This window comes from Acipenser ruthenus, chromosome 2, assembly GCF_902713425.1.
Source record: "Acipenser ruthenus chromosome 2, fAciRut3.2 maternal haplotype, whole genome shotgun sequence".
NCBI lineage: Eukaryota > Metazoa > Chordata > Actinopteri > Acipenseriformes > Acipenseridae > Acipenser > Acipenser ruthenus.
Genome location: NC_081190.1, coordinates 23628312 through 23638985, shown reverse-complemented (window position 1 = coordinate 23638985; position 10674 = coordinate 23628312). Strand labels below are relative to the sequence as shown.

Here is a 10674-nt window from a genome sequence, read left to right as displayed (position 1 = left end):
AAGAACCGCATTCGCACTGAGATGCTTTTACAAAGTGTGCTTTGCCCAACCCAGGATGAATAGATGCTATCCAATCTCAAACAAAAGACCCCTGTGGTCTACAAAGAAATTAGAAACTGTCTTAATTATGAGTTATATGCACCATTCGTACACACCAGATAGCCGATAGGAACTTTTAATGGGAAAAGTTATCATTAAAAAGATTACAGAAGTGCTCTTTAATGTGATAATAATATTCTACAATGTAAAGCAATTAAGACACAAGTACTTCCATATAGGCCTACTTCTAAATGCCTAAATATCATGGTGAGATGACTCAATTAATAAATAATTAGAATCAGAAAAACACACATCTTCTTTTCTTCTGTTCCAGCCCAGATTTTATTTCAATAAGAGAATGTGTGATTCATGGAAATTGCTTCTAAAAAGTGCAATATACATGCAAGGTATTGTAAAGAGCCCCTCTGTTTTCTGTAAGGTTATAATGGACAGGAAAAGGAATGCTTTCATTATGCTCTACTGTCCCTCCCTGGAATCAGCGTGGTAGCTGGAGGACACCTGGAGGCCATTTCACAAGCTAAAGACCTACAGTAAATTAAAAAATATAGTGTTACATGTCCCCAAGTGTTGCTACAACTGTTCAAGTAACGTACCTGTAATTTTTCTTTTCATTGTTAACTTCCTGACAACTTTTTAGACGTATAACTTTAAAGTTTGTTCAAAGCTCTTTTGAAAATGTTTGCTCTTTTCAAAATGTTCGCTGAAGTGCACTGATAGTGTAAGGATTATTGCCCACATTGTCAAACAGGTTTATACAGCAATACGGATCCATGATATCCTTTATCTCCCACTCATCTAGTCAAATGCTGCTGACAATAGTGTATTATTGCATGTAAGTTAACTTACGTTCAGTACTTCATAACACTACTACAGCTAATTTAACATAAACATCTACTTAGCTATTTTAACAACCAAGAACATTAAATATAACTCACAGTAACATAGCTATACGTAGTACGTGTATATTTCTCAAGGGGTGTGTGTACATGTAAGTGATATAACTCAAAACTGCTCAGTCATGTTTGTAATGCATTTAAGAAAACGTGAGGATCCTGACATTTATAGGATGCTTATGACCAGAAAGGAGGATTGCTAATGGATCTAAATGCATATTGATTAAAGGAATAGGCAATGAATTATATGGGAGTGTAAAAGGTCAAACAGAATTTAGACCTTGTGCTGAAACAGTTTCAGATTAATTCTGAAAAAAATAAGCAGTGGCACTGTTAAATGTTATACTAGAGGCACGTGAAACACAGGCACTTTTATACTACTGGATCAGGGCCATAGATTCCTGAGTTCAGACAGTACCAGTTCTGATGTTCAAATGCATTTTGGATGCCCTTACACCAAGTGTGTTACTTTAACATTCTAGAGTTTAAACACAATACAGAAAAGGTAAAGAAAGGGTTTCATGATGTTGAAATTACAAGGTTCACTTCTGGTCTGTGGAAGCATGTCGGTTGCAGGTTGGAAGGTGGTGGGACTTAAAGAGCAAGTAAAAGACATTGAAATGATCTTCAGTATTGACAGGATTAAGCCCTGGGTGTAAATATGGTTTATTTGAAAGTAGTTCACTGTGGTCAATGCAGTAAAACCTGTGGGTAAAACGTAAAATACATGTTAATTGGTGACATATTTACATCCATTTATTTGCGGGTAAATAAAGCAGGAGTCTGTATTCCATACCGTTGAACAGAGCAGAGGCCCGTTTAGGTATGGTAGCACCCATGTTGTCTACTTGGGAATTATTCCCTGTTCAGCAGCTGTAAGAACTACGGCTTTATTAAAAGGCTTTGGTTAGAAACACAGTACAACTGAATATGATTAACCAGGGTGCGAGCACAGTTTGTTCTAAATATTCTAATTTTAGTAGGATGCTTAAAAGTTGTCCAGTCATTTTGAGAGCAGCACCCAAAAGCTAAAGCAATACAGACACGTGAAAAGTACCTGGCCAAGCTAACGACTGTGTGGGGGTCAATAGATCATACTAGGTAAGCAGACTTTTTCTATAACCAGTGTTAAATCAAACAATCATCCCACTCTTAATATAAGAGAGATATTAATAGTCTTTACAGGTCCTTGTGTCATTCTCTCTCTCTAGCACTTCAGTAGATGTTCTTGCAGGCGCACCACCAGCGGTGTGAGAATGCACATAGACATGACAGAGTACATGGTAATATATCAGTCAGCACACAGTAAATAAAATAGGTAATTAATAATTGTTGCCGATTAAATGACATGGTTACTATCAGCCAGGAGGTGAATATATACACAGGCCCCATCTCAACCAGTGTTAGAAGTGTCTGCATTCATGTATTAGTAAAGTATTAGCAAAATATCTCCAATTTCCCAGGTAGAAAGGCCATATTTGTTTTTTTTTTAAGGTAGGGTTACCATGTGGCTCCAGATTAACCGGACACTGTGAGACAGAACGGGATTTCAAACTTGCCCCTAAATTGAAATAAATGAAGGTGTAAATGAACCATCCTTAGCTACAATTAATAATGGTGCTTAAATACCCGCATGCGCGTCAAATAATTGTATTATACCAAGAATGAATTGCAGCCAGTCACTATTTTTTTCTGTTTGTTAAAATTCAATCGCCCATATTATTCTGCAAATACAATTTCATCATCATCTCATTGCTCTATCGATAAATTAGCTATTCGTTCATTAAGATCTGATCAGAAGCAGCTGATCAGTGTGAATTGTTTGCTGCGCCCAAGCAATTCCACCACAGCAGGATTAATCTCAGCAAAGGTGCTCATTTATACGTGAATTACTTTCAATTTAGGGGGAATTCTGAAATTCCGGTCTGTCTCAAAGCATCTGGTTAATCTGGAGCCATATGGTAACCCTATTTAAGGTAGACTGAAAAGGGTTTAAACATGTATTATTATTTTACCCTTGTGTCACTCATGTTATTTGGTATCCAGTTATTTTCTTGTGTCTGTTTTTCATCACATAATCAAAACTTATTTTAAAAGGTTATACTCAGCATGGTTCATAGCCGCAAGCCTAGCTGCTGAATACCATTTAAAATAGCCTTGGTTTACAATCCCACAAGGGCTTTTTGCGTCATCAATGTCAGACTAAAGGTGACAGAGCCTATTGATCTCACCTTGAACACAAGCTTCCCTGCTTACAATTGCATTGTGATGCGCTGGATGAGTTCATTGCTGCTTTAACCACAAGCCACTTGTAAGCAGGGAAGCTCTAATTTAGTCTCACATTGATGACGCAAAAAACCCTTGTGGTATACTGAACTTAGGCTATTAGAAATGGTTTTCAGCAGCTTAGTTTTCAGCTATGAACCTTGCTGAGCTTAAACCTTTTTTAAATAAGTTTCATTGATGTGATGAATACGCTGGTGTCATACAAAGAACAGCCCTTAACAGCACTTTATTTGTGGTGTCACATGGCCAAATGTTTTGTGGGGACCCCACAACCCCACACTAAAAGAATCCCTGTCTCCAAGATTAGGTGCAAAACCTGATTGTACCAACTGACAATATCAATGCTAGTAGGAGTTAATAGGAGTTTCAGGTGGTGTCAAATGCAGTAGTACTTTACTTGACATGAGTACATGCTAAATGACGTGATCCAGGTTTTTGTGTTAGTCTTTAAGAATTGCTTTTGTATGTTTACCAGAATGGTATGTAATGACCGTGTAAAATGAGCATGAAATGTGGTTATGTGTTATATGTATCCTCTAATTATGATTCACTGTGAAGCATCCGCATATATAACTATATGCAAGCACTTTTATACAATGTTTTCCAGATTATGTCCCGGACCAAATCAAAACTTTGACAACCTGCTAATCGCACTTAACAAAACTGTATTTAATAGCATTTTCTTTTTATGAGTAGAAGAAATAAGATACTTACAAAAAAAAAAAAACGCTATTAAATACAGTTTTGTTTAGTGCGATTAGCGGGTTGTCAAAGTTTTGATTTGGTCCCAGCCTATGTGTAATTAATGACTTTCCTACATATACATTGATGGTGATAGTGCTGTTATTGTTTTTCATTTTTAAACAGCTTTTTCCTTGGGTAACATTCCATACATTGTCATTACAGTACCATATGTACCATATAAGGCTAATTCTCAGCCTTTTTATTGTCATTCATAATGCTTTTGAATCAAGAAAAATAAAGTAGGTGATGGAGAGATCTGTGCTTTCTTTTTAAGTTGCTTTACTGTAACTTGTCCTTGTTGAGCAACGTTTACCCCTGTGATTCAAGGATTTATCCCTTGTAAAATAAGTACATATCAATTAGTTTATTAAATAACATTGTAAGGGTTACATTCTTTATGCATGAACAAATATCAGTGAAGTGCACTGTAGTGTTGCCTGCCAGATCTATAAAACAGTAGTGGAAAAAATGATGGCAACTCTTGTATTTAATAAGTAATGTATTGATCTCAGGCCCAACAATGTGCAAACATTATGTAAAAGAAGAATACTTAACTGTGTAGATTGCAGCCCAGCTGTAAAGGTGTATGTAAGACTCTGGTGGTGTTGATAACAAAGGGTTTAGAAAGAATGATAAAAAGCTCTTAAAGTGATGGCTTGTAATTTGTCAATGAAATTGTGACTCAGGTTACACAAAGACTTAGTCTTAATGGATAAGGAGCAGCTAGAAAGAAAGTCCATATATTAAGCCAACATAACAGTATAAAGATTTAGTTTAAATTCAGCTTGCATTGATCAACAACCATCAATGACAGGATGTGGCAAACAATGATACCATTCATGGTGGTGAACCTGTTCATCCCTTTGGGGTTGGTTGATAAATAAAGCTGTTTTTGAATTTGAATTCAATCACATCTCGCGTGATTAGACACGTACGCAGCGTGGATCGTGCAATGATGCAGAGAGCACTGGACAAGTTTGTAATCAAACAGTGACTGCGCCACAGCATTGTGCAGGTATGTTTTTTGTGTTCTCTGTTAGTGAAAATCTGTTTCAATAAAGTGAATACACGTTCATTGAATACATACTGAGTACAGCACTGTTATTGCGTGATATTTGATTTATTTATTGCATTTATATAGCGCTTTTTATACAAAAAGTATCGCAAAACACTGTACAGTACATAGCAGAAAAAAAGAACAAACCACAACAGCATGTCACGCATACGACTGCCACACTCAGCCCATTTAAATACAGATTTAAACAGTATACACATAATACAAAAGCAGCAATTTTAAAGTTACATTAAAAACCACTAAGATAAGAAAGCCATTTTATAGAAGTGCATTTTTAGTCTTGACTTGAACACTGTAATGGTCCCAGCTTCCCTGATAAACAAAGGCAGAGCATTCCATAATTTATGAGCTCCACAAGAAAAAGCCCTACCTCCCGTGTTGCTTTTGTTGACCCTAGGAATAACCAGCAGCCGCACATCCTGTGATCTCAGAGTGAGGTTTGGAAGATACGGGGTCAGTAACTCCTATGTAAGTAATAACTATGTGCTAATTCATTCAGGGCCTTGTAAGTTAACAACAAAATCTTAAAAATGGTAAATTAGAGCCAGGTGCAGGGTATTTAAAAAGAGCAAGCAGTCTCATTTGTTTAGTTTAAAAATGGTGTGTCTATTGTTTATTTGTCAGGTAAACAGCTTAGCCCTCACTTCAAATAATGTTGTTTTAGCGGTTTGTAAATGCTACAGAAAAACACCAAAAAAACACTTTTGCACATTATCTACCCCTCTTTGACACAGATGTTGAAAAATTACTGAAATCCTGTTCACCTGTGGGATGTCTCTTCAACCTCCGTCTCGCTCTCCTGTCTGTCACTCAGCAGCGAATGCATGCACCCACACAGCAGACGGCCTCTCTGTCACGAGCATTAATACCCTGTATCTCTCTAAACAAGGGATTTAGGGGAGCCCCCAAATAAAAGCTGAATCTCAACATAATAATTGTGTGAATATCTTAATTGTTACAGCTGTGTATAATGGTATTTAAAACAGGATTCATTTATCCGTCTGTTTACATATCCGCCCTTACTCTGGTCACACTGCAGTCGGATATGCAATGGATTATTGTATTTACTTACTTTTGCATGTTTTAATTAAATCAATTTACTCAACTTAACTTAGTGTGTAGTTCAAAGTTATAAATGGGACTACTTTGTGGTAACTTTATTGGTGTAGATATTTAATTAAAAAAAAAAAAAAATGTCCTAAAAATTACTTCTGCTTCTTTTTTCAAATCCAATGTTTGATCTGGATTATAAATGCAGTAAGGCCCTTCAGGGTGTCCGTATACGTCTAATATATGGACTTCTCAGGGATTGGAGGCGCTTGACTTCATCTTGTACCCCACAATGCCCGAGGCGTTTGTATATTTGACATATACGGACACCCTGCCAGGCCTTATTGCATACATATATATGCAGTGTAATCAAAAGTTTACATACCCCAATGGAAATTTATAATTTGTAGAAACTTCTTGAAAACAAATAATTATCGGAAAAATCTTTTGCAGCAAAAGTTTTGCTTTTGTGGATGAGGAGAAAAAAAGTTACAAGAAATAGATGTCTACAATTATTTATTTCAGCAATCTTTTTGCAAAACTCCAAAAATGCTAATTCAATGTATTCATACCCTGACAAGGAAAATTAAATTAATTATTATTTATTTCTTAGCAGACACCCTTATCCAGGGCAACTTACAGTTGTTACAAGATATCACATTAGTTTTACATACAATTACCCATTTGTACAGTTGGGTTTTTACTGGAGCAATCTAGGTAAAGTACCTTGTTCAAGGGTACAGCAGCATCCCCCATCTGGGATTGAACCCACAACCTTCCAGTCAAGATTCCAGAGCCCTAACCACTACTCCACATTGCTGCCCAGCTAGTTTTAAATTGTGTAATTTAAGTAATGGAACATGATAAAAATAAATTTAAGAGAATTTAATGTGCATTCAAGTGAAACAAATGACTACAAAGTGTACTTGGATTGAAGATTAACAGCATTGTAACTGCAATTTAAAACACACTTTTGCCACAGCTTCACACACATTGACAAAATTAATAAAAGATCTGTTGAATGTAGTTATGGTTCAGTGTAGCCCCAGGACAGACAGACAGCAGGAACCATGCAAATACAATGCAAATACCTTCTAACTGTTTTTTTTTTTTTTAGGATCTCTGGTAATTTGAGAAACCTACTTCGAAAGTAGAAGAGAACACAGAGTTTATTTTTAACATCTTACACATGCTAAGCTCACTTTTGATCTTTGTATCTTTTCAAAGGAAGTTTCAGCATTAGTCTGTTCCAAGTGCTCTACGTGTCCTGAGGGTTAATGTAGACCTGCACATACTGGTTATAGAGCAATATATGACAACTAATGCTGTTAGATTACAAATGATTGTTTATAACAAGCGTTCTAGCATGGTCTCATGGGCTCTTACAGATGCAGGAGGCAAGAGGTGGAAAAAATGACAAATGACAAATATGCCGTTATCGATCCACAACCCAGTCCTATTAAATGTCAAGCTTTGGCCTGAGTATCTAACCAAGATAAATGTAGATCTGCAGTACTGATAAACATAAGGCTTTGGTGCTCTTATATAAGCAAAATAGATGCTGCTTAATATATGTAGCAGTTGATTAATAATTAATATTACTGTAGAATAACTGCAGGATGTCTGCATAGAATACATTGTGGTGTTTCTAGATCTAGGTTGTGGGGGCTGGAGAAGATCTCTGATGTCAATACTACATACCATACAATAGATACAACTAGTGACTATACTGCACAGGGGATGTAAGAGTAATTCCACATGTGTTGTACGTTTTGGTGCACTCTAACAGTGCATGGAAGCCTCTTTAGTGTTTTGTTTTCAGTAAAAGTAATGTATAATGCTGTGGAGCTAATGTATTAAGATACGTTAACAGGGCACCATGAGTTAAAGTGAAGTAACTTTGTAAATACAGCTATGGCCAAACATTTTGCATCACCCTATAGAATGAAATCATTTTGCTTCATAAAGTCGAAAGAAACCTGCTGAATAATGTTACGTTAACATATTCAATTACATACCGCTTTGTAATTTTTCATATACTTGCAATACTGACAAAAATTATTAAATCTCACATGAAGTAATGTACTGCTGTTAGGGATTCCAATAGACTTTTTTTGTAGTTTCTTTGATTAAATAATGTTAGATAAAAGATCTAAATGATGGTCATATAGTTTTTTAAAATTATGTCTCAATCCTACAATTCTAGGTGATGCAAAACTTTTGGCCTTAGCTGTACATTTATTTAAACTGCACAACCCTCCCAAGTACAGTACTACAATCACATTTAGTGATATACTGTAGAATGTAATACCAGTAAAAAATAATTCAATATGGGACAGCCAAATAGTTTATAGAAAAACTAATAGTGGGCACCATTCAGGTAGACCTAACTGCCTGGTGGTAAACACATGTCTAGTAATTAAGCTCTGGTTTCTGGGCCTGTCAGAGAAGAGACTTACAAAGTGGTGATACATGTGATAAGCACTGATCGTAAATGAATCATGAGGCTAACAGCAGCCTGAGATACCTTAACAAGTAACTGTGGGAACTGAAGCATGCTGATGACCTACTACACATTTTTATTGAAGCAGACTAGTAAATGCATCTCTTATCTGACTGTCTAACAATTCAGGTTATGCCTTCCAGCGCAACAAATATATTTGTAAAAGAGTTCTTCACCAGCCACCCTGCAGCCCCTGTATGAAACAAAGCCAGGACCGAGAGCAGGGGACTTGGAGAGTCTTCATAAATATTGTTTTCATGCCTGCATCTCACAGAAAACAGAATAAAGACTTTGGCATCCATTCAAACATCCATTACTAACCAAATCATTTTTGCTGAGAGATTTAAGATTACTCCAGTCAAAAGAAAATGTTGTGTTGCCAAATATGTTCTGGTGTTTAATTTAGTGAGTAACATCAAAGATATTGGAGGTCTGCAGTGTTTGATTTCTGATAATGTTTACTTGTATTATGTTACAGACTGAAACTTTATAGGCAGTCCATAATTAAGACTACGTGTGTGTATGTGATTTTGTTGAATTTTTTATACACAAATATGCTTACTTAGACTTGAAATGTCTTAAATGATGCAAGAAATGTCTACACTGTATTTTAGTGAAAAAATATAGTAACCTATTTTAGCTTGTGTTATTTTGGAATACCATTGCTTCTGACTCAGGGGCGCCGGAGCCAGGGGGGTCATGACCCCTCATCGTTTGACAAAAGCAACATCAGCACAGTGGAAAAAGGCACTTGTGTAGCACACAATGTTTAGTTGCGGTTATAATCTGTGTAACTTTTACTTTGTGAGAATTTTGTTTGAAATAAAGTGCTACACCCTCACCCTCACTCCCCAGACCTTGCCTTAGGGCCTCATTCACTAAACGGTGGTAAATGACCAGATTTACCGCGTGGCAGGGGGAAGTCACACTGAGCGGAATAATGAAGCAGTGGTCGCTCTATTCACTAAGCTAATTATAAGCACAAATAAAGCAAGCTAAATTATTCATTTGCACGTTGTCACATCATGCAGAATTATGTAAGAGGTTTACACACACATTATTATAGTATATAAGGGCGCTTGAAAGAAAAGGTAAGTACGATTCTGAGTTTGTCACAATGAGCGACCCAGGAGGACAGATTGAGGAATCTAATGTTTACAGACCAGGAGCTAAATGTATTAAATGTAAAAGTGGTAGGGAATTATGAAAGGCTTTTTGGTGCTGAATCAGCGAGAACATTAACTTCAAAGAAGAGGACCATTTGGCAAAACATGAAGGACAAAATAAATGTGCTCCATAGGAGGAGGGGTGGGGTAGTCTTGCTTGCCCCAAAGACTCACAACATCCTGTGTGACAGTCAAAGCGGAGAAAGTAATTGTTAATGGAACATTTATGTTTAACTCTCTCTGCAAATCAAATCAAATAAATATTTGTTTGTTCAACTTGATCTCCCTCTGACCTATTTTGTAATATTACCAAAGTTAGTGAAGCACTCGCTCAGTCAAGTGTTTGGCAAAATGTCACTTTTTTAATGTTAAAAAACTGATGAAATTTGATTGCTTGCATTTATGACCGCACCTCAATTCTCACTGTGTGTACATTCATTTATTGGACCTTTACAGTTTCCATAATTTTCTTTTGTATATTTTAAAGCTATTTTAAGCATAGCTTACTTAAATATCACATGTACATGGTGACTATATAAATATATTAACATAGCCAAAATTGTTGCATATGACAGGAAGCCAACCAGCTCTATATACACCTGCCTCGCAATCTCCATATATCCCAGACTGTCTGAGGATGTACGAGTCGTGCTGCACCAGGATAGCTGGCGACCACATCAAGAAGCCTCAGTTTCGCATCACACACCATTTGTACTTTAATGGAGTGGTAGTGCTTCCTATTACGAAAGATATGTTCTATATCTTGGGATGGTGACAGTGCTATGTGTGTGCAATCAATAGCCCCCAATACATTTGGAAAGCTAGACACTTTGTAAAAGGCCACTGTTATATCATGGGGAGCATTTGTCTCTCTGGGATAATAGATATAATTCCTAG

General features: G+C 36.5%; 1 long non-coding RNA gene across 2 annotated transcripts; it reads left to right on the top strand.

Annotated features, from left to right (window-relative positions):
• The first annotated feature begins 3344 nt into the window (after positions 1 to 3344).
• Positions 3345 to 10053, top strand: LOC131698737 (uncharacterized). Of its 2 annotated transcripts, none has more exons than XR_009307745.1 (3): positions 3345 to 4998; positions 5456 to 5526; positions 7226 to 10053. It is a non-coding gene; the product is annotated as an uncharacterized LOC131698737 (long non-coding RNA). The 2 variants fall into 2 exon arrangements; XR_009307744.1 differs by lacking the exon at positions 7226 to 10053 and adding an exon at positions 5793 to 7217.
• The last annotated feature ends 621 nt before the right edge of the window (positions 10054 to 10674 follow it).